We start from the raw sequence: 23,900 nt of genomic DNA, 5'->3' as shown, positions 1-23,900 counted from the left end.
ACAATAATGCTATACAAGAAACCCCCAAAAACCATTGGCAAGCCATATATATTTCTAATGATTTGAAGATTGACTTTAAATCACTTTTTACAATTTAAAACATTTTAAGGCAGACTTCTTGGACCCTAAAGCAGAGAGCCATTCTTAGCCTTGCTGCAACTCTACTCAAAAGTAGGGCAGAGTAGCTAGAGTGCACCAACTAGGTAACCCAGACTTAAGGGTAATGCAAAACAGCTGAAACTGGGTCTTGGATAGCAGCTGCCTTACTGCCTTGCAGGGCTGTTTAGATGAGACTAGCAGTATATAAAATGGGTGAGAGGAACAGCCTAATCCCACTGTTTTATGGCTTTAATGGTTTCATGTTTTCCAGTTGTACTTGCCTGCTACATGATATGGCCAAGGCCTTTTAACTAATTCCTCTGATGCTGACATTGTCTGTGCTGTATCTACTGCCCTCTATCCATGGCCTGAAGGGGGTGGAAGAGGTTGAGCTTTGCACTTAGGAGTGTAGCTGACAGTAAAGGCTCCAGGGACTTAAGCATGGTTTTCCCATCTGGTACACTGCCCTGCCAGCACTGGTACTTCTTGCCCCTTCAGACAGTCCTGAAGCTTGCTTACCCCAGTCAGATGCTGTGTGTGGAAGGATAAGGCAGGAGATACAGGCCTTTCCTCTTGCCTCTGGCTTTTCTTGATTTAGCTCACTCGTGAAGAGTGCAGGGGCTCCAGCCACTACAAACATCTCAGAAAGGGACATACAACTGAAGAGCCGATGTTTCCAAAAGGTAAGACAAACAGGCAGAAATTCCTGTTGTAGTAGACGCTTGAAGAAAACCTCAATTAAGAAACAGAAATCAAACATTAATATGTCTAGTTAATTAAAGATGTTCTTTTATTAAAGAACAATGGGGTTAATAGTTAATTACTATTAACAACCACTTCTATTTAATGCTACATTTTCCAGTTGGTTATAAATTTCTTTGTAAAGATAAGCACTAGAGTGGGTCTAGAGCTTTCTCTTTGATATTTTTTCCAGACCCATAATGATAGTTAGAGGCCTCAGAACCATTGAAAACAATGTGAGTCAGGTGCCTAAATATCTTTGAACTGCGCCTTTATACCTTGGGATGGAGGATGGATTTGTGCCTGGGCAAATAATTATACTGTTTCTAGTACCCGAGCTAGCTTGTGGAGAGCTAGCTTCAGTATCTGTGCACATGGAGATACCCTCTGACACTCTGTTGGGACTTAAGATATTTAGGTTTAGGTCCTGGTTCAGGCACAGACTTTCTGCATTCTGCTGAACAAACCACATTGTCTCTCTGTTCTTGAGTTCCTTTTCCCATGTTTGCTGTGTCTGCTGAAGTTGTAAGCTTTTCAGAGGAGGGACTATCTTTTACTCCTTATGTTGGACATCTAGTGCAATGGGGCCTATAAGTGCAGTTGTAATATAGGTAATTATTACAACTAATAACAGCAATTGTTCCTCAATGATAGATATAGAATTTGTATGTGTTGTATTATATTTTACATCATATTCTGATACAGCACAATTCCACAATCCCGTCTTACCATGAAGAGTGTTTATGTATAAGTAACTCCATCATACACATTATAAAATTATGCATAAAGTTGGTGCACTCCCTAGGTTTCATTAAGAATAATTTAAAGGATGTTTTATTCAAAGGCTAAATAATATTTAAGTAGCTATTTCATTAGTTAATAATCTGATGTTTATTTCACTTGCCATGGGAAATTTCAATTCTGGCCACAGTCTTTTTTTGACTTACATATATATATATATATATATATATTCTGTAAACATAACACAACTCTCATGGAAAGTACTTATGGGAACACTAGCTGATATTAGTTCCTCTCTTTGCTTGATGACATGTGGCGTGCTTTCCCACTTCAAAATGAAAATCCATAGTTTTAAATAGGTAGTTGCTGGCACTCATTTAGCAAAGATGTGTATTTAAGATGTTACTTTCACTACTTTAGCCATAAAGGGACTTAGTACAAATCATCACTTCATCTGGGAAATTCCTGGAGGAGTGGTTAGGGAAGAAACACAAAGGCCTTGAAAGCAATGACCTACATATATAGTTTTTAGTATATTTAGCAAATTATATTACAAAGCAAGAACATACAGAGAAAAGGAGCAGAAGCAAATATATATATATTGACCAGGAATATAGTGAATCATTACAGTCAGAGAATAGATTTAAAGGGACAAGAAAGTGATCTTGTGATTCTCCTGGCAACTATGTAAATTGCTCACTGCACTACTAGTGGTCACTGTAGTATCTGCCCAATCCTCATGTTTTTTAAGTCAGTAAAGGTTGAAATGCAGTGTGTGAATGAATACATTCCACAGGCAGTAGGAAAACTAGAGCAGGTGGAGAGAGAGGCCAGCAGGCTAACTGGAGGAATAGAGAACCTCTCGTACAAGAGCAGGCTAAAAAAGCTTTTCCTAACAAAGAGTGAGGGGGAATGAAGAATGAAATGGGCAACAATTGCTCTCCATCTGGGGAATAAACATGAGGAAACAAGGTTGAAAGTCAAGGACAATGCTGGCACAAAAGCAAATGAATATGAGCTATCCATGAATGCTGGATCCATGAATTTTAGGCTAAAAATTAAAAGAATGTTTCTAACTCTATGAGAAGGTAGCCTTTGGAACAGTCTTTCAGTTGGAGCAGAGGGGGCAAGCAATCTAAGTATTTGTAAAATGGAGCTTGATAAGTAGAGAAGTGGGTTATATGCATGGATCCAGGTTTTCCATTCACCATTGAAAAATGTGATAAAATGCAGATTTTCTCATTTCAAGGAGAAAAATGCAGATTTTCTTCCTTTAAAGGAGAAAAAACACAGGAAACAGTGGGTTTCCCCTTGCAGGCTGGTAGAGTTCCAGCCTGTGAGGGGCTGGGGGGAGTGGGAGGAAGGTGATCAGGCAGGGGGTGCCATGTGCATATGCTCACACACACATACACATGGCAGCCAGGCAGCCTAGAGAGCATCTCCTGCAGCTCCCTTTAGGTAAGTCTATGGGGGGCGGGGAGGGATTGAGGACCCCAGAGTGAGGGAGGGAGGGAGTTGAGCAGGGCTGGGGCTTGAGGTTTGGGGCCAGAGTTTGGGGCTGAAGGGCCCAGGCAGGGAGTGGGACAGAACCATGGACAGCTCATCTGGGGGGCAGCTGGGGGCTGGCTCCCTGCTGCTGTGTGCACTCCCAGGCAGATGGGGGGCATGTGCCCCCCAGATTTGTGTGCAGGGTGGGGAGGCGGATGTGGACTGGCCATTCTGGGATCGGGGCTTCCCGTCCTGCCACCCTCCCTGCTTGGGCCTCTGCAGCCCAGCAGGAGGAACTCGGCACGGCACAGCAGAGCGGAATGGGGAGGCTTGGTGCTGCTTTTGGGAGCCCTGTGCCACCATGGCAATGCACTCCCTGCCTGCCTGGCAGCAGAAAGGGTGGCAGCACAGAGTTGTGCCCCCCACTGCTGCCGGGTGGGCAGGGGGGACCTCACCATGGTGACATGGGACTCCCAGCAGCAGCACCAAGCTTCCCCACCCTGCCCCATTCTGCTGCACCAGGTCCTGCCCACTGGGCCACAGGGAGAGCAGCAGGGCAGGGAGCCTTGAGCCTGCAGCAGCCAGCCTGCAGCCCCCTGCCCCCCCACCCCTTTATGCTGCTCATGTGGGAGAGAGAGCTGAGCTTCATGATCTACTCTGCCCACAGCAGCTGCCGCCTCCCATGGGCAACAGCTGGGGCTCTGGCATTGCTAGGGGCAGGGGGCTGTGGACCCAGGTCCCTGGCCCTGTAGCCCTGGTAGCTGGGGGCCCCCTCTGGCAGGGGTGGGAGGAATGGGGGGCTGTAGGTCAAGAATGAGGGGCATCTGCAGGGCTGGGGGGGGCTGTGGCTTGGGAGTGAGGGGCAATGGTATGGGCAGGGCACCAACATATCAGGGCTGCTCAGCACCACAAATCATTGAGGAGAGACAGCTACAGCTGGACCTGCATCCTGGTGAGAAAAGGGGACAGGGGGAGCTCTGATTTTCCATGATAAAAAAAATTAAACACCAAAATTTATAGCTATTTAGAATTTATTTTATTATAGTGATTGAAGCACTGGTAGGCTTCCAACTTGCTTTAAAATTGTAAATATATCAATAAAGCATTGTGTTCAATTGATATCATGGCATTTAATCTTAACCATGGAAAAATGTAGATTTTGGGGCTTTTAATCAGAGACTTTGTAATTTTTAAACAGAGAAAACCAGGATCCCTGGTTATATGGGATAGTGCTTGCATTAGTCGTGAACTGGCTCATTGATTCAGGAGGTAGTTTCCAGTCTTAAACCCCAGTATGGGAAAGAGAAGTCACATTCAGGTCAATCTTTCTAACTTCTTTCCTGTTTCATGGTGGGAATCCCCACTGGTGTATTTTCTTGCAACACTGAATTTACTGAATGAAAAATGCAAAGCATGAGAAAATAGGGAAATTGAACTAAATATGCTACTAACTTATGACATGTACTACCATATCTGTGTAAGCTTCTTGAGGGATAGGTTCTGATAATCTTGCTTTTACTATATAACTTATTCTCAGCATTGATTCAACAAATTCTCCAATGTTCAACAAATTCTGTAGTATGAAATATTGCAACATGAGTAGTAGAATTTGACTCCATTGTAACATCTTTCTCATTGTATCACGAGATCCCAACTTCTCACTGGAGTCAAGAAAGGGCAAAAATAACTGATATAATTTAAGTAGCTTTACAAGTGATTTTTTTTTAAACATCTCACTATAAAGCCTAGTTTTAGTTCATGTTTGTGGCAAATGTGTTTTCTGGTTGTTCAAAACAAATTTGCCTCCTTGAAGTAGAGCTCTTCTGTTTTAATGGTAGCAACCAGGAGCCCTAGTACTGAGTGCTTGGTGTGTTGTTATTTGAATTAAGGTCAGACTTAGGTTACATGAACAAGAAGATCAAAGCCTTGAGCTGCAACTGAAACTGCCATATCAATTGAAACAGTATTATTTGGGCTGCTTTTAATGCTGTTTTTTAAAGTCAGATAACACAGGTGAGCAAGCATGGTGGGGGTGAATTTTGAAGGTGAAGTGCCAGAGGTAAAGTACATACACAAATACATTCCACTAAGAAATTTCAGGCTGTGTGAACATGGCTCTTGGGCAACATTATGAAACTGTACCCCAGTATGACACGTCAGTATGGGAACAAGCTATGCTTAAAGCATGCAGCAAACACTAGGAGGACTACATCTTACCATCATTCAGTACCAGGTTTTATTATGACAGACTAGGAAGCAAGACTAAAGGGACTTGAGTATGTGAACTGCTGATCCAGGCTTGGTCATCAGGGCTGCACTTTTGGATAGACAAAGATTCTTCACATATACTGAGGGGATATAAACTCTCATGGGGACACATGAATGGCTAGGCTAGTTGAATATCTGGGACAGTTATGTCCAGTTTAATGAGGGAGATGGAGGAAATGGACAACTCAAACTCAAAGGCTAAGTACAGACAGTCAAAAAGTCTGAGGCTGAATTGATTCAATCTTTGCAGGTTGGTCTAAGCTACATAAATTGAACTGATAAGCAAGTGAACAGACATTCATTTTGATTCTAGAAATTCAACCACATGCCTGCAATGGCTCAGGCCAGATGCCAGGGGGTGCTAGAGCTGGCTGGAATAGACAGCTTGGGCCAAGGCTAGTCCACCCACCCTACAAGGAGCGGTTTGTGGGGGAGGTGCAAAGCAACCTGGGATGCTGGGGGACTGTGAGTTAACTTGAATCTGGAGGAGATTTGGGACAGAAGTTCAATAAACCAATTTAACTTAAATTAGTTAAGTCTGATCCATCCTGCTTTATCTTAAACCAGTTTTGGGCATTTTGAAAGTGGTTTATGTGCACTGAACTTCTTTTGTGTTACATATTTTAGCCAGTTTCCTATCACTTATACTAGTTTATTTGTAACTTCTGTCCCTAGCCAAAAAGGGATCAAATGGTGATTCTGTATATCAAGACCATTGGGGAAAACTTTTGCAAACAGGGCAAAATGGAAAATGGATCTGGGAAGAGAAAGCAGGTACAGAAATAAGACTGGGGAAGAGAAAAATCAAGATATGAGGGCAATGATTTGAAAAATAATGAAAAAAAAAGTAAGAGAAGGAGGAAAAAAAGAGATTAGCTGGAGAGGTGATATAAGAAAGCTCAGTTAAAACGAGTCAGATGAATTACACTGGGATGATAATTTCTAATGATTCATTCTTAAATCTACCAAATATGTGCCTGAATGCAATATTTTGCTCTCCCTATTACTGTAAATACTGTATCTCTATAACAGTATATGGAAGTGACAATTTTGTAAAGGATCCAGGGCAAATATTCAAGCAATTTCCATGAAGTGTACTGGCTGTATCTATTAAAAGGCAGCACCTTTTAGCTACACCAGTATTTCAGTTTTGGGGAAAGAACTAGAAGCAAGTCAGAAACATAAGTCAAATTTGGTGATATTTTTTAGCCTGCACTTTAATTTTGTCGGCTTTTTCAGCACTTACAGCACATGACAGGTTCCTTAGCACTTTAGATAAAGATACAAACCCATTTTCCAAATGTCACTTTAAAGAGAATGATGATATTCTCCTTAAATCATTTTCAAACTAATGAAAAATAAACACACATTGACTTGCCATTGTATGAAAATAGAGATAAAGCAACTGGTGTTACCATAAGGTGACACAATGTGGCTGTCATTTAAACAGAGCTGAGAAAAGCAGTCCAAGGAATGACGAATACTGATTTCTTTCCATCTGAGATTTGTAAAATGTGCATGTTGTGAAGCCAGTGGATCGGGGACTTTACGTAGCTGAACAAATGCATATTTGTTTTACCTTATGATGGCACTGATTCTTTATCTTTTTACTCCTTGGCCCTGTTATTGCTCTTGTTTGTACTTGCCTCCTACTGCTTTTCCCCCCTCTCCCATCTCATATGCAGTCTTTCTGATAGCTATAAAGTGAAAGTTTCCAAGCTTGCTCTACTCTTGAACTAAAAGTTAATATTCCTCAACACAGTTGTAATGAGTCTGGGATTTTAGAATTTCTTAGGTTTAATGTATCATAAACATACACACTGTTGATCATAGCCTGCTTTAGTCAGCAGCATGTGGGCTGGCCCAGATGTTAAATGACTCCTCCTCCTGTCCTTTCGTCATAGGATCCCAATGACCACTTTTATTTTATTGGATTTATATGCCACCCTTCCCAACAAGGGCACAGGTCAACTTACAATAGGAAACAAAATAACACATAAAGCAGGTAGAATATTAAAATAAGGTGTATAACAAAAAAAGCCCTAAACTGTATAGCAACATAGCCTTGTTTGCTAAATGCCTGCCCAAATAAAATTTTTTAGCACCTCTGGGAGATGTCCAGGCTAGAGCTCTGGTGGGTCTCAAGGAGGAGGGAATTCCAAAGCTGGGGAGTGACTACTGAGAATGACCTCTCGTGTACTTTTGCCACGTGAACTCTGTGCAATGATGGTATTTGCTACTATCTGCAGCTTCTGGGCAGTGATCAAGGACAACCTCACATACAGCATACTGAAGTAGTCTAACTTTGAGGTTACAAAGGCATGGATGATGGTCATCAGATCTGAAACTGAAATCAAGGGTCTTGGCCTTCTCACCAGATGGCGTTGGTGCTCCTAATCACTACTGCCATTTGAAGAAGAGTATTCAGGAGCACCCCAGAGCTGCAAATCTGAGTGACCAGGGGATGCTGAATCCTGTCAATGATAGGTGTCCCAATTCCACCCCACCTGGTCATGTAGTCTGCTCACCATCATTACCTCTGTCTTGTCTGGTTTCAGTTTTAATTGGTTCTTCTGCATCCAGGCACTGGGAAAGGACTGTATCTGCCCCGTCCAGGTCAAATAAGCAAGAGAGAGTCAGTGAGAGTCATAAGCCTACTGATAGTATCTCACTCAGATTGGCATACAGTCTTATCCAGTGGCCTCATGTATGCAGTGAACAGAAGTAGCAACAAAATGAAATCCTGGGGGACCCCAAAGGAAAGGTCCAGAGAGGATGATGAGCTCTCAGCCATAACTAGCACCTGGGACCTCATTGCTAGGAAAGAGCAGAACCAATACAGAGTGATCCTGGGAACACCCATCAGGTCAGGTAAACACTCCATCAGCACCTCTTGGTCAATTGTATGGTCAAAGGCTTCTGAAAGATCTAGTAAGATCAATAGGACACAATTTCTCCTGTCACCCTCCAGATGGAGGTGCTTGATTAAGGCCATAAATGCAGTTTCTGTGCTATTCCTAGGATGAAAGACAGACTGATTGGAGTCTAGGCATCTGATAAAATCCAGATGTACCTGGAACTGTTGGATGACCACATGTTCAGTGACCTGCCCCAAAAAGGGGAGGGTGGAAACAAGGTGATAGCTAGCTGGGGAGCATCAGGATAAGATCTTATGCAAGGCAACTGCAGACTTAATAACTTCCAGCATTCTGCCCTCCTGGAGGAGGCACTGACAAACTCCAGCAATGGCACCAGTTTCTCCCTGATAGTATTTACAAGCTAAAACAGGTAAGGGTCCGGTTCACAACCAGTCATGTACATCCCCTCAAACACATCCTCTGTATTAGTGGGCAACAACAATTGAAACTGGTCTATATAAACCAGACAAGATTGAGCTTCCCCAAGTCTGAACTCTGGTTCTGAAGCAAAAGTGTCAGTCTCCAAGCCAAGCTAGATACAAATGATTTTGTCTGCAAAGTAAGTGGCAAACTTGTCCATGGCTTCTGTGAGCACCCAGTGGAATTGCTCTGGGTGGTGAATGGCTTGGTTAATCTGGATTGTTTCCATCTAGAAACTGAGTCATCTCCAGTCCACTGTGATGAATTTGCCACCTGCTTTGCAGAGAAAATAACTGGCAATGGGGACATACTCTGGAGAGTTATGGAATCATGCTGGCACCATGAGTCTCTAGGGGTAGACCAGCCAACAGGGACGTACAGTGGAAAGTAGACTACAACCCCAAACAGCCTCAGCTACAGCACCTGCAGTAGATGTTCCAGGGCCAGCTATAATAAACTATGTCCCTTGAGGCTATAATATCTGACCTGGTATGAAAACTTGTCCTCACCAACATTGTGTTGATCAATTAAAAAAAATTCCCTCCCCTTAGGCTGAATGGGGGAGGAAGAAGGAGGAGGCAAGAGGAAAGGGTTAGGCTTTAATCCTATTACATTTGTGGAGTTTATTATAGCTTCTCCCCCTCTTCAGTCCTCCCGTGTTTTAAGAGGAAAATAGAAATGTCTGTGGTCAATGAGATTCAAAGTGTAAAAATAATCTGAAGATGCAGATAATTATAGGCAAAAGAAAGAGAGGACTGTAACTGCTGCCATTACACAAATAATAAATAAGAACTATAATCTGACCTGCTGCACAGAAGATCAGCAGAGGAGAAATGAACAGGTAGTTGTGACAAAGGAGACAGTCAAGTTCTTCTTGCATATATGTTAATAGGGCTATATCCACCGTTCTGACATGGTTACCAGAGTGCCATAAACTACAGAAGATTGCAGTCATAGTGGTTGTTGTTACTATGTTGATATTTATTAATTGCAATTAAAAAGGGCTGGTAAATAACTGCAGTAAGAAATATTGCAGTATCATGACTTGTAGATATTGAATGCTTTAAAACTGAACACTACATCATGGTTTAATGCCGGATACCAAATTACTAAAGTAATCTAGTCATGGCTGCCGTTGTATAGTACGATAAACTCATTGTGTTCATTGTTGACAGAGGAAGCAGCAAATATATACTTGATAATGATGTATGTAAAGGGATTTTTTTTTGAGTGAAAGCTAAAAATCTGTGCATGCAGGCACAATGTTTCTAAACTTGTGTACATGTATGTGTGCATGCTGATAACTGTATAGGATCAGATGGTCCCAGTTTGCTAGAGTAAGTGTGATAATAAATACATGTATATTCCTAGAACTAAGGGCTTGATGCCCTAGGCTCTAGATTTAAGAGTATATCCTCAAGAATTTGACTTCTTTACTGAGCAAACCTAATTGGCCAAGCTTTATCCTGTTAATTGGGAACCTAATGCATTTTAGCTCATCATTTTAATATTTTCTGTATTATCATTGGACAATACCAAATTATTCTTGCTATAGATAATTAAAACTGTTTCACTGAATTAGCATGGCTGGCCATCACAGGCCAGGTGACATCCTGCACAGAGATGTTAGCTCATTCCCCAAAGAGATTTCAATAAATCATTTCTACTTCTGGGATCATGAGCTCATCTTCACCTACTAATTAGCTATGTAAACATGTCCCTCCCCCATGGGGTATGCTTCCAACTGTATTATGACAAAGCTCTGCAGAGCACATGGAAAACATTTTGATAGAACACTGGAGCTGATGAACTGAGTCATCAGCACTAAATTATACAGCAGATATGTATAATATTGCTCGTGTTAGTCAGAACAGCAGTGTCAAACTCAGCCTCAGATGAGGGTCACTGGGCTAGTCTGTAGGCTGGATTGGGAGTAACCTCCTGTGCAATGTGCAGTGCTAGTTCCAGCCCATATACTATGCAGCACTTGCTAGCCTTGTTCCAGCAGGTCCTGCATGCATCTCAGGAGGTCTGGGACATGGGCTGCATGTAGCAGTCTTGGTCAGGCCATGCCAGAGCCAGCATACAGGGCTGGTCCAGGGAAGTGCCACATGCAACCTGTACCCTAGATCCTTCGGGCTGCTTGCAGCAGTGGGTCCAGTCCTTGCACCTGATGCAAAATGATCCCTGGGGCCAGTGCATGTTCTGTGTGGTGCGGGGGCTGGATTGGCCATGGTCACTGCATGGAGTGATATTTACAGATTTCTCCCAATTACTCAGCCACACCTGAAAAACAAACCCAGGATACAGTACAATCTGGAAGAAAGTTTTGGCCAGCTAGTATTGCCCACTGTAACTATGGCAAAAGTATCCCACTAGTAGGTTTTTCCCCAACTTCCCCTCCCTCCTTTGCTTTGGGGTAAGCAGTCCTTCTACAGTGAGGGTATACAACCTATGACCCATAGGTTGCAAGGGGTATCTCGGAGTACCTTCAGTGTCTCAGTGAGTCAGCCAGACTGCAGGTGCTTACATGGACTTCCATTGGATAATCTAGCTTGTTAAGTAGCCCTTAGCAGAGCTGCGGCATTTGAGGAGACAGCATATCATTCAAATCTGAGACATTGTGGAGAATCCAAGACATTGCGGAGAAGATCCCTGAACTCCTCCAGCCCACTGACCACTACCCTATGCTCCTTATCCATGTGGGCACAAATGACACGGCTTAGAGCACTCCCAGCTGGGTCATGAAGTGCTACAGGGATTTGGGAGCGGGGCTTAAGGGGTTGGGGGTGCAGGTGGTATTCTCATTGATCCTCCCAGTCTCAGGCTACGGGCTGAGGAGGGAAAGGAGGATTCAGGTAGTGAACCAAAGATTGCAGCACTGGTGTCACTGGGAAGGCTTTGGCTTCCATGACCACAGTCCGCTCTTTTGAGAGAGAGGCAGTGAATTGCTGGGAAGGGACGGCCTCCACCTCTGTCTTCTCAGAGAGGGGAGGAGGCTCTTCTCAGCCAGACTGGCTGACCTGCTCCATCGGGCTTTAAACTAAGCCCACTGGAGGATGGGGGGACTACTACCACTTCTGGCCTGCTGAGCAACCCTTGCAAAGCCAGCAGGCCAAGGCACTTAAGGGAGCCCACCCCTGCCCTAGCCCTAGAACAAACTGTAGGCAAGGCAAGAGCCCCCAAGGGGACACTTGCATGCATATGCACAAATGACAGGAGCTTGGGGAATAAACAGGAGAACTTGTCCTCCTGCTAAACACAAATAATTATGATGTCATAAGGATAACGGAGATCTGGTGGGACTCCACCCATGATTGGGCCATGGGTATAGATGGCTATACCCTATACAGGAGAAAGAGTGAGCTACACCTCTGCCCCTTTTGTCCACTCTATGTCAAGGAAAGCTACGCGTCCCTGCAAGCTGACATTGGCGCCCAGGGTGGAAGACTTGAGATCCTCTGGGTTAAAGTCCATGGGGAACACGGCACAGGGGACACTATGGTGGGAGTCTACTACAGACCCCCTACCCAGGGTCAAGACCTTGACCAGGAGTTCGCCAGGGAATTGGCTGAGGCCACAGGCTCCCAGTGCATGGCTGTCATGGGAGACTTCAACTACCCAGACATAAAGCTCTGCTTGACCTGGTACTGGCAACAGGGGATGACTTAATCAGCAACCTAATGATCGAAGGGAAGCTGGGTGATAGTGACCATGAGCTGATCACTTTCACCATCCACCGTAAAGCTGGCAAGTCAGTCAGTAATACAGAAGTCCTTGACTTCAGGAAAGCTGACTTCAACAAGCTAAGGAGGCTGGTCAGTGAGGCTCTAAAGGGCCACAACCCAAAGGGGAGGGAAGTCCAGGATGAGTGGCTGCTCCTCAAGGGAGCAATCCTGGATGTGCAAGCAAAGTCTATCCTGTCTCGGAGGAAGGGCAGCAAAAGAGCACAGCAGCCCCCTTGGCTCTCCGGGGAACTAGCAGACCTTCTGCGTCTTAAAAGAAAGACCTACAAAGGATGGAGGACTGGATCCACCTCCAAGGAGGAATACACTGCACTGGTCCAGACCTGCAGAGAACAAACCAGAAAAGCCAAGGCTGTGATGGAACTCCAGCTAGCTACAAATATCAAGGACAATAAAAAGTCCTTCTTTAGATATGTGGGGAGCCAGAGGAAAAGCAAGGGCAACACTGGACCCCTGCTAAACCAGATCGGACAACTGACAACCGATGCCCACGAAAAAGCCAACTTGCTAAATGCATACTTTGCATCAGTTTTTCACCAGTCACATGGGATGCTTATGCCCATTATGGGACAGGGAGGCCTGGGTGAGCGAGATTCCTTATCCTCCATCAATGCTGACCTCATGAAGGAACACCTTGAGAGGCAGGATACCTTCAAGTCAGCCAGCCCTGACAATCTACACCCCAGGGTACTCAAGGAACTGGCTAGCATCATAGCTCAGCCCCGGCATGGATCTTTGAGAATTCCTGGTGCTCTGGTGAAGTGCCTGAATATTGGAAGAAGGCCAATGTGGTGCCCATCTTCAAGAAAGGGAGGAAAGTGGATCCAGCAAACTATAGGCCCATCAGCCTGACCTCTATCCCAGGGAAGGTCTTGGAAAAGATTATCAAAGAGGCCATCCTTAACATACTGGCTGACAGCAACTTCCTGAGGGATAGCCAGCATGGGTTTGTTGTGGGTAGGTTTTGCTTGACCAATCTCATTTCCTTTTACGACCAGGTGACCTATCACCTAGACAAGGGAGAAAAGATTGATGTCATATATTTTGACTTTAAAAAAGCCTTTGATCTGGTATTCCATGATCACCTCTTGGCAAATGGCTAACTGCGGCCTCGGCCACACCATGATCCGCTGGCTGGGGAATTGGCTCTGTGGTAGGACCCAGGAGACAGAAGTCAATCGTTGTGGTGCGCTGTGACCAGTGGGGTCCCCCAAGGTTCTGTCCTAGGGCCTATACTATTCAACATCTTCACTAATGATGTAGACCAATTGGTGTCAGAAGCGGACTGGCCAAGTTCACCGACGACACCAAACTCTGAGGTAAAGCATCCACACCTGAGGACAGGCGGTGATCCAGGCAGACTTTGACAGGCTCAGGAAATGGGCAGATGAGAACCTGATGGTGTTCAACACTGAAAAATGCAAGGTTCTCCACCTTGGGAGGAAAAACCTGCAGCATGTTTATAGGCTCAGCAGTGCTACGCTGGTTAGCACTATGGACAAAAGGGACTTGTGGGTCATGATTGACCACAAGATGAACATAAGCCTTGAATGTGATGCTGCAGCTAGTAAAGCGAGCAAAATGCTTGCTTGCTTCCATAGATGCTTCTCAAGCAAATCCCAGGATGCCATTCTCCCATTGTACTCAGCCTTGGTGAGGCCACAGCTAGAGTACTGCATATAGTTTTGGGCTCCACAATTCAAAAAGGATGTGGAAAAGCTTGAGAGAGTGCAGAGGAGAGCCATGCACATGATCAGAGGTCAGGAAAATAGACCTTAGGAAGACAGGCTGAGAGCCCTGGGACTCTTCAGCATGGAAAATTGCAGGCTCAGAGGTGATCTGGTGGCCACCTATAAGTTTATCAGGGTTGTTCACCAGGGGAATGTTAGTTCACCAGAGCGCTCCAAGGGGTGACAAGGTCGAATGGTCACAAACTCCTCCATGACCATTTCAGGCTAGGCATAAGGAAGAACTTCTTTATTGTCCGAGCCCCCAAGGTTTGGAATAGACTGCTGCCGGAGGTGTTTCAAGCACCTACTTTAAATACCTTCACGAGACTTTTGGATGTTTATCTTGCTGGGATCCTATGATCCCTGCTGACTTCCTACCCCTGATGATCTTCCAAGGTCCCTTCCAGTCCTAGTGTCTATGAATCTATGAAATAAACAGATTTTTAGGCTAAACTCTCAGTTACCCAATTCTATAGTCATTGAAAGGTAACGTCAACATAAGCATAGCAGTGCTGCTAACACTTCTGTTTTTATTACAAGTCTTGCAATATCTGGTGTGTAACTTAAACTCTCAGATTCTGGAGTTGTACACATTTTCCAGCCCACGTGACTCCAGAGAAAAATGTAAAAGTAGCTGTAAGGCTCAAGTACCAGTTGATGAATTAAAAGACTCCTAAATGTATGTAAAATCTCTTGTTTTTTATGATAATCCAAAAATGTTAAGTCACCTACATCATGATTTCTGAATCATGGGATTTTGGCCAATACTTCACAAAGAAACTCTATTACCATTATCAAACACTCTGTCTGTAGCAAAACCCCCAGTTTTTCTTTTTTAATACATACATACATACATACATACATACATATATATATGATAGGTATGCATTCCCTCCCCTTCCCCAATTATTTCTGTCTTTTCTTTTTCTCCCTCTCTATTCCCTATAGACAAGCATAAGCGAATTCAGACTTAGGATAAGCTTTAACATATTTATTTTGGTAGCAAGTTTTTGGTTTTGGATATCCACTATTTCATACAGTGTTATTATTAGGTTTGTATTGATTCTTACTGTTGTATATTGTATTATTATCATTTGCATATTGATTTTTATTGTTTCATATGGATATTGTATGGTTTAGGCCTGCATTTGTAAGTGAACCAAAGTAATGTCAAGTTTCCATTTTGTATGTCAAGTCTCCATCTTGTGTCCTCTGCCCGGGCATCCCCTGTGTTGTAACTGTATGAGTCATGTACCCCTCCCATGTAAATTGGTTCCTGGATGAATGACAGTGATTGGGAATGACTGAAATACAATGGTAGCAGGCCTCTACTGAATGACCTGTAATGACCAGGCCATCACCTCGCATTGATTCATCCAGGAAGCACGGACCTCACCCAGGAACAGAGCCAAGACCCCAGCATTTGAAAGACAAAAGACCCTGCAGAACCAGCAACTCTACCATTGTACCCCACCATTACAGACACCCGAAACTGCACATCCCTGCATGGAGCACACATGCTCAGTATGCCAGAGGCTGACCCTTGCCTGGGCATGCCTCCTGTCACTAGGTCACACAAGGTCTGCCCCTATAAAAAGGGGTAGTGAAGACAGACCTAGTGGGATGCCCTCTCCATCTGGACCAGCACCATGCCACACCACCTATCCACCCAGAGGCCCTGCCGGCAACCCCGATCTGGACAACACCTACTGGACAAGGACCCCTTTCCAGCCTGGATAGGTAGCTATCACCCCCACCCCCTCTTCATCCAAGGACTTGGACTCTGCTTCTCTTTCCCATCTGGACTCCAGCCCTTCCACTGAGTCTCTTTCTCCTGCTGCCAGTGTGTGTGTGTGTGTGTGTGTGTGTGTGTGTGTACCAGTACCTTCATGGGGCTGTGTAGTGTGTTAACTGTTTAATAAAACTGTTATTTGGACCCGTAAGTTGGGTTTTGCTTTACTATGGTTTGGCCCTGCTCCAATCTCTGCTCCTGGCCCCTCTAACTTCTGTCTCATTTCTCCCTCTCCTGCTTCTGGCTCACTGCCACCTCCAACACTGTCCTGAGCTCCTCTCTGCCTCCAAACCCCCTCTTTCTTTGCCACTGTCTTATCCCCACTGCCTTTTCCTTTTCCCCTGAGCAACCAGGTTTCTGCCTCAGTTTCTTTCCTGGCTGTCTCCTCCTTGTCACCACTTATCTGCCCCCCTAATATCTCAGCTGTCTGCCTCAGTTTCCAGCCCCAGCCTACCTTAAGTAAACCCAAGCCTCAGTTCCTCAGCCAGTTTCTTTGTAGTCCACCGGTTCTAATCCCGTTCTGGCAACTTTCACTCCCTACACTTTAACTCTCTCTCGCTCACCTGAACCTTCCCCCAAGTATCCCAGGTATGCCAAGCACACACATACACACACTGTACCATCCAAGTTAGGAACTTACCTGAGTGTATGCTTAGGTGGGTTGTATGTGTGTGAACTGGTGAGTGTGTGTGTGTGTGTATATATATATGGCATTGTGTGAATGATATATGAATTAGTGATCTGTGTCTAACTTTTGGGGTATATAGTGTATGTGCTTAAATTGGTGATAAGTATGCATGTGCCTAGGCTGCTTTGGATGTGTATGTGCATGAGCTGGTAGTGTGCGTGTGTATGCACCTAATTGATTTGTGTGTTCATATATGTGCAATTGTGTCATACCCTCCTGTCTAACAGTGCAATATTGAGATCCTGAGAGTTGGCCTGACCCCATAGGGCAACATGTCTACCCTGCCTCTTTAATTTTGTCCCTTACTCACCAATCAGGCCACCTCCTTTTTTTGACAATGGTTGAATCTCATGTACAAATTTCTAGTGGTCATACACACAGGTTGCTACATGGCCATATCTCCCAGCCATCAGATACTGGAATGCAGCAGCTTGCAGTCAGGGTTTGAATTATACTTTAAATCTTGTGGGGGGGTCTGCCAAAAAAATTAAACTGGTTCATTGATTAACAAGTCCACCTAAGTGAAGGAGCAATCCAATTGGAGACCCTCCCCCTGGTTATGATTTTTAACTCTTACGGGGGGGGAGGGGGGACTCTCATCTCTTAGGGGTGGGGAACGGAACTCCGTCCCTCCAAAGCTGTCCCTTAATTTGCACCCTGCTTGCAGCGAGGGTCATGTCCCACTCCATCATGTGCATTCTCTTTTTCCCTATCCTTAACCAGATAAGAACAACAGCAGGATAAGAACAATTAATAGGAGACAGGGGAAGATTTCTTAATAGACCTCTACCCAGATAGAAAGGCCCATCCTCTAAATAATGAGGCATCTGGGCTTTCCTCCACAGTCCTGTTGGTGATATGTTGTTCCACAGTAATAAATTACATTTCTTTTCAAGGTGACTGTGCCTTCCGACTCACCTGTGGGTCTGTAGAGAAAAAAAACACAGAAGGAGGGAGGGCCTGTTTAAATATGCCTCTCCTATGTCCGTACCATTCATTCTTTGTATTACTAATATTTATAACTAGAGAGAGGTATTTAACCAGGTTAGTTTGAAGTCAGGCATTGCAGAGATGCACCTTATAGACTAATGGAATTGGAAATGTATACGGTTTCATGAGTCAGCATCTGATGAAGTGAGCTCAGGCTCATGGAAGCTTATGCATCTGTGATTCAGTGGGCACATCTACACGTGCCCCTGATTGCGCAGTACCCATTGGTACTGAGCAGTCCTGGTGGTGCATGGGTTGTTTTTGACCCTACTGTGCAGTAGCAATGAGCTACTGTGTAGTAGTTCATTACTACTTTGCAGTAGCAGCGGTATCACGGTTAGTGCCTGCGGAAGTTATGTCGCTGTAGCGATGAGCTACGTTGCTGTAGCTCATCACTACAGTGATATAGTGTTTTGTGTAAATGCACCCAGTTAGTCTACGTGTACCTCTACCCTGCCTTCTCACCAATATTTGATATTTTCTGCCTAGTTCTGGCCATGTCATGATAAAAACAGAATTTTAAAAGTGACTTCTTCTTCAGTGTCATTGTATTATCAAGGAATGACAGTGCCAGAGAGATTTGGAGGAGCAAAGGGAAATTTAGGATTTAAAAAAATGTCCCTTTGATTGTTGTTAATCTGAGGAGATGATTTGGTGAAACCTACCTGGAGCTGTCATAGACGGTCTGAACTGGCTGGGTCTTTGGAGGGGAGTCCACTTCTCAGTCTGCTTTGACTGACAGGTCTGGTTCTGCTGTCAAGGAGCTGTGGCCACAGAGAAAGGATGTTATGAATCTGTAGGTTTTCCCTGTGATAAAGACCTGTTTCAATAAACTCCAAATGTCCTGTGTCCTTTGAGGTTGGTTTTAATAGCTCTATTTTTTTGCTGGGTATATGAAGCAGCAGCTTAAACCCAATCACATGAGAAGTGTTGGGGTGTATTTGCAGGGTGAGACCTGCATATACAAGTGCAGAATAAAGCAACAGGAACGTATCACCTTGATAGCTCTTCTTTTCCAGGGTTATTTACTTTAAAAAAATATTTTAAATCCTTTACTTGTAGAGCAATTGTTTTGTGCTACATGCAGCTGTTCCAGTGCATAAGAAGAAGGAATGTACTAATGATCTGAAAGGAGAATAGGAGCCAGGGTACCTGGGTTTTTTTCCTTGACACATCTGCTAATCATCAGGACATCTTGGGCAAATCTCATGGGCCTGTGTTCCTCAAGATAATTATGTGCAAAATAATTTTGTAAAATTATTACAGCACTCCGTTAATTCAGGTTTGGAAAGTGCTTTTTTGATTCTCTGATAAATGGGTTACACCAGGGGCTAGCAAGCTTTTACAAGCCATGGACCAGAACAACCTGGCTCTGGTCCAATGTGGGTCAGGTGTCTTCAGCAGCACATCAGGAGTGGGAAGCGAGGAGTTTTCCCTGTGCCATCACTGGAGCCACACAGCTGGAAGCTGCACCTCTGTTGCCACTACTTCTCCCAGAGGGGAGTGACACTGGGGCTGGGGCTGGGAGGAACAGTAGCAGCAGGGAAGAAGCTTCCAGCTCCCTGGTATTGGCACAACACTCCTCTGTCTGGAAGCTGTGCTCACACACAGTTGGGGAAGGGGGACAGGTGTGTGGAGAGAAGCAGCAATAGTGTAAGCAGAACTGCAGGCTCTTTGTCCTGGTGCAGATCCATGCTATTCAGCCTCACTATGGGCACAGGCACAACCTCAGGCACAGGCAAAGCCCTGCAGTTCCACAGGTTGAATCCAGCCTACAGGCTGAATGTTGCCCACAGCTGGTATAGACAAGTCTTACCCAACCTTTCATCCCTGCAAGCTGGATGAGTGGTGCGGGGTCAGTTTGTGGACCAGATCTGGCCAGGTCAAGGGCATTTCAGATATGGCCCCCGCCCTGTGCAGCAGATCAGGCCACAGCCCCATGTATGTTGGCCCAGTGTCTTGGCCCTGCACTCTGGATTGGGTCTGCTGCCTCAGCCCTGGCTCCATGTGTGCCAGCCAGATCCCACCATGTTATCTGACTCACATGGCCTCGACATTTGGCTGTGTTAATTGCTACCACTCTCCTGCTACCAAATTTCTGGACTCTGTGGGTCAGGTCACACAGCTCCAGGAGTTGGATCTGGCCTGTGGGTTGAGCACCCTGGTGCAGACTGTAGGGTGAACAGAAAAACATCAGGCTCCAAGAACTCTTTCACAGAGCTTAGGAATGACCTTCTACCTTGGAGTTCTTACTCTATATTAATATCCTCTTACAACATGCCTGTGTCCTCTCTGGGAACCAGAGGGCCAAGAATTCAATGCATTCAACTCAGTTCTACAAATAGAACTACATAAACACAACACCTTAATTATTTTTAGGGTACTCTGAATTCTGCATTTGTGTGGTTCAGGAGTGTGGAGCAGAACCAGCTCTTGCAACTAAACTTGATCCAGAATCTAGATTTTCATGTTGTGAAGTTTACACTAGTTCCTCATTTTCTAGTTTAGCTCAGACCAGTTTAACTGAGTTAGTAATCAGTGCTCATCATCAATGTTCATATATCCCTGGATAGAAAATGCTCATGCTTACCTTGCAGTCCCAAATCCATTTCAGCTACCAAAACCTCTAGTTTTCTCTGTATTAACTACTTCTGTGATGAAGTTATATCATCAGTACAAAAACTATTGGCCCCTAAAACATTGAAAACATAAAGGCAGCATAAAATAAAATCATTTTAATATAACACTACATTTTTATTATTCTGCTTTCATGTTTATTATTTTAAAGGTGTAGGTTCAGTTTCCAAGTAATTTTTTCTCTGTTAAACTGAGGAGTAACAGAATCTAAGGTTGTAAAGGCAGAATATAATCTTTAGAAAAGTGATTGCATCTTCATTATTTATATGGGAAGTTAACAAGTAAATCAAAAGCAAGAAAAGAAAAAGTTAAATTTCTCTTCAGAAACTCAGGAGTTTGCAACTTCAGGGTTACAATCCAAATTTGGGTTGGGGGGGGTGGTGGTGGAGGGAGGGGGATGCATTTCTGAAGGAAAAGCTAGCAATGAATAATATATACCAGAAAGCATAACCTGATTTTGCAACACAAGAATATTTGTCAGTAGAAAAGCTCATCCACAGATCACATTCTTTGAGAGGAAAGAAGAGAGAGAGTTATTACCGTGGTAAGCTATAAGTTAAGACTGTGCCATTTAATTCTGTAAATGCATTTGAGGAAGCAACTTGTAGGAAAGATGGCATGTAAAATGAAGTTGTGAGGAACTAAAAGGGTAACAAATATAAAAAAATAAACAACTTCCCAATAATCCTGTATACAGGGTCATGTTTCTCTAGCAAGAGATCATTTTGCTCTGACCTTTTCTAAAGCACTCAGACACAATGGTGATAGCTCCTACATAAAAACCTTAGATGTTGTGAAGCTGTATCCAATCAAGGGATACTGATTCAATCTTACAAACGCTGGTACTAAATTAAGTTGGATAGAAACTATTTACCCAAGGAGAAATCAATCCATGGTAGGAAATTTTCAATGGTAGCTTTTGAAATTACTAGGGTAGGGGACAGATCCAAATGGAGTTTATGACCCCATATGTTAAAGCTTTCCCTGTTTTAGTTTCTAGGCTTTTTCAAGAAATGTTTGTAGGGCACAAAGCTCTACACTCACATTTTTGTCTTCAGGCTAGAGAAGCTTCTGCCTTTATGCCATAGCAATGTATAGCTCCAGTAAGTTTGAACTTCTCTGGATAGCTGTGGAAGGGGAAAAAAAGCCCAAAACAAAATTGTATTTGAAACAGTTGTGTTTGATTGCATGCATCTTACAAGTGCAGCTGGTCTGAATCAGCTCTGAAAGGATGTTGTGCAGCTGTTTCTCTGGAGCAGTCAGTACCTTTGGGGAAACAGAGCAGACCCAACATCTATGTACATCTCCCTGATCTCTGGAGTTCATTTTGTCCCTGCTCTGTCATGTTTAATCATCAAACATTAGGCTTTATTTTACTGTATATTCATTGATGTATGCTTAAAAGTTACTAGGCCAATCTACCATTGTACTGATTTTCCTATCAACATTTTGCTTCCAAATTAGAGCCCTGGAACTTGCCACAAAAAAAAATCATCTAATTCTTACAAAACTGCTCTGGGGCATTTCTCATTCTATGCCAATACCAAAAAACCTGGGTCCAAATCTTCAGATGTAAATCAGCACAGCTCCAGTGAGGCCAATAAAGGTACATCCTCTGATCATTAATGTGCTGGTTCTGTTAGGATTAATCTGCACAGGATAAATACATACCAGCATGTCAGTCTGGAAAGATTACTTAATGGTGAGCCTGACGTGCATCCTGGCTATAGGTATGGTATAGGAATTGGAACAGAATAGATTCCATCAGAATGACAAATAATAAGGGACTTTTAAGTAACCAAATGGATTGACTTCCTGAGATTTGCTGCTATAAGGCAAATGGAGCATTCACACAGCATAGAGAATGCTACTGAATAGCAAGGTATACAGAATAAGTATTTAATCATAATGTAAAATGAAATGGTTCCTGATTTCCTAACAGTGGTATAATATTATAGACTTGAAAGTGCTAATAACTCAAGTTTCAAAATGATTTAAATAATAATAGTGAATTTTAAAATGGGTCAAGCATGAAAAAATGTACACGTCAAGTGATTCTTTAAAGAAAATAAGGGCTTATGCAATGCAGAGAGGAATGCGTCAAGACAGCAATTTACTGGAACTGTGAAAACACTTAGCAATTCTTTTCAGTTTGGATTGGGGTAATGGAAATTAGAATTCTAGTACTTTTGTCGTAAAACCCTTGTTGAGACAGGAATGTCCCTCTGATGAGGTCGTCTTTTTTTTTTAGTCAGAACATGGACCCAAGACCACAACCTTGATAACTATCTGAAAGCAACCCTCCACTAGCTTGTTGTAAACTGTCTCGTTGCAGCTCTACCAACTAGCCAACCAACCAAGTTCCACTGTGTTTGGGCCCCTCTTAGTACTTGAAAATAAAAAAATTAGAACTTAAGATCCCAGTGGAGCATGCAACAACCTGAAATTTATGCAACTTTTCTGCATACAGAATGTCCATGTGTTTACTTGATTCCAACCACCTGAAATACAGTAAAGAGAACAGACCTTGAGAATTTGATTAACAGTTTGGACAACAGTTCCACTTTTACATAACGAGAAGCTAAGCATTGTGTGAATCAGTGATACCCAACCTTTTTGTCTTGTGGGCCAAAGAATGGAGCCAGGTCAGTCCACAGACCACATCTGGTTTGTGGGCCCTATGTGGCACATGGGGTGAGGCTGGGACCCAATCCCAGTGTACAGCAAAAGCACAGAACCCAATTCCAGCACATGGCAATAACCCACCCAAAGCGCGACACAGGTGCACAGGGTCAGGGCCCAGTTCAGCCAACCCAGCCATGGCTGAGGCAGCCATACAGGGCTTGGAAATTTTGTAGTGGGAGAGCAGTGGTAATATTAGTTGCCACCACTTTTCCACTGCCAAATTTCCAGACTCATGGGGACATACACGGGCTGGATGACATGGTTCTGTGGACATGGTCTGGCCCTTGGGCTGAGAGTTGACCAACACTGGTGTAAATGACTGATGACATTGCATAGCTTATTTAGACTGCTTTGTGGGGCAGGCCATATCCATGTGGGTTTGAACTGAGGGAGTGAGGACCTACATGTATCTCAATATTCTTCCTAATCCAACACTGATGTCTGCTCACTGTTAGATGTGTCAGGTTATTTGCTTTTACTTGTTCTGAAGAAACATTTTGAATTTTTTGTATAAACTGTGGACATATCTCTGTATATAGTGTATAGTGATATACTATAAAATCATTATCAATAATAATATATAATACATATAAAACATTGTGAATTTCAGACTTTATGAATTGCAGGCCAAAAGGGAAATAGAGAGAAAAAGTTACAAACAGGCAGCCACTCCACATAGCTAGAGCACTGTGTCAGAGCAGTTTTAAGTTTCTTGCTATGGATCCAGAGATGAGAGTTTAAGTCTTACTCCAGATCCGTACTATAGGCTGCTCCTAGTTGATGGGTACTTGGGCATACAATAAATAAAACAATGAGCCTTCTAGTTGGGTGCCTGTAATAAATGGTAAGATTAGAAAAGAAAGAGGTTCATACTCACTCCTTGCTCCTTGTGATTTTAACTAAATTATTTTACTTGCATACGTAACTATTGTTTTTCTAGTTGGCATAGAAAAGTAA

At 43.6% G+C, this 23,900-nt stretch overlaps 1 long non-coding RNA gene across 1 annotated transcript in view; it reads left to right on the top strand.

Moving 5' to 3' along the window:
• LOC132249327 (uncharacterized) overlaps positions 1-23,900 on the top strand; it is a 257,790-nt gene that overhangs the window by 175,877 nt on the left and 58,013 nt on the right. The gene's annotated exons all lie outside the window — the stretch shown is intronic.

Source organism: Alligator mississippiensis, chromosome 3 (genome assembly GCF_030867095.1).
Source record: "Alligator mississippiensis isolate rAllMis1 chromosome 3, rAllMis1, whole genome shotgun sequence".
NCBI lineage: Eukaryota > Metazoa > Chordata > Crocodylia > Alligatoridae > Alligator > Alligator mississippiensis.
Note: the sequence above shows the minus strand (reverse complement) of the source record. Positions and strands in the feature narration are given on the sequence as shown.